This window comes from Galeopterus variegatus, unplaced genomic scaffold, assembly GCF_000696425.1.
Source record: "Galeopterus variegatus unplaced genomic scaffold, G_variegatus-3.0.2 Scaffold15074, whole genome shotgun sequence".
Taxonomy (NCBI): domain Eukaryota; kingdom Metazoa; phylum Chordata; class Mammalia; order Dermoptera; family Cynocephalidae; genus Galeopterus; species Galeopterus variegatus.
In genome coordinates, this window is record NW_007741185.1 from 19301 (window position 1) to 20573 (window position 1273).

At 37.1% G+C, this 1273-nt stretch overlaps 1 long non-coding RNA gene across 1 annotated transcript in view; it reads right to left on the reverse strand.

The window, feature by feature from the left end:
* Nucleotides 1-526: 526 nt before the first annotated feature.
* Nucleotides 527-1273, reverse strand: part of LOC103582152 — a 2774-nt gene continuing 2027 nt past the window's right edge. Inside the window, exon 2 of the long non-coding RNA XR_549727.1 lies at nucleotides 527-1262. This is a non-coding gene — a long non-coding RNA (uncharacterized LOC103582152). The remainder of the gene's footprint in view (nucleotides 1263-1273) is intronic.

Here is a 1273-nt window from a genome sequence, read left to right on the forward strand (position 1 = left end):
CTTTTTTTTTGTTTTGGCAGCTGGCTGGTACTGGGATCTGAACACTTGACCTTGATATTGTAACAGTGCCCTCTAAGCAGCTGAGCTAACCAGCCAGCATAACTTTTAGCATGTGTAGGAAGTGGAAGAGCCCATAGTGTGATCTTCTCAGGTCTGAGGCTCCCCAGGGGACCTAGCTCCCAGGAATTGAGTCTCCTGAAATGGATCCAACATTCACTTGCCTTAAACCAAGTTGCACCTGCACAGTTGTAGGAGGAAGAGGCTGCGTACCCAGAAGTGGGCACTGGAAAGGGAAATACTACATGAATTGCAAATTTTGAAACTTTTCTTGTTTTTCATGATGGAGAATAGTCAGTCACTTTGAGATTTTACAGCTCCAGTGCTTAATTGAAACTTAGACACAAATAATAAAGTCTTGCCTGAAAGTCAAAGATGACCCTATAATTCTGTTCTTCCCAATGACAAAGTGAATATTCTTCTATGAGATTCCAAACAGTGGAACTGAAATAAAGGATAAACCACAAAGTCTGGCGTGACTTTTATTATCTTTGTTGTATAATATCTTTGTTTTGTAAATGCATAGTTGAGTGTTTTATAAAGGGTTGTGGGGAGTTTTGATGTTCTTCTGTCAGAGTACCTACCAGTCAGTACTAGGTTAACCTCTCTTCCCATTAGAAGAAGGCCCTTGGAGTCAGGACCATGGTCATCTCCACGCATTGCATGGGTGCTTAATAAATGTGCCTTGATAGAATGGGGAATAAAAGAATGAATGACAAAGACTATTAATTATATTCTGATTCAGGTTTTAGAACTTTAAAAACCAATATGAATTCCTTAAGTATTGGAGTCTTATAAATCATCAATATTATTATTATTATTTTGCCCCTGGCAAATGAGCCATCATATATAAAATTACTAGCTCAGTGCTCGGCACATAATATATATATTCAATAAGTATGGTCTTTTTTCTTCCCACTCCCCATATCCCTATGCAATATAAGAAAAATCTGAAATCTTGAAGACTAGCAAATATGAAATTGTACTTGAATAAGCATGTTCCTCCTGATAACCTACTTTGTTTTCTTTTTCTGAAGTATTTTGAATTACATTGGCATGAAAATTAGGAAGATTTATACCAACAATTCTATGAGCTACAGTGTTGTTAACAGTCCTCTTCTCTTCTAGACGTAGTGAGTCTGGGCACATACAACACCTCTTAAGAATGAGTTATGTTTTATGCTAATATAAGACCAACATAAAATGTACCCTTTCT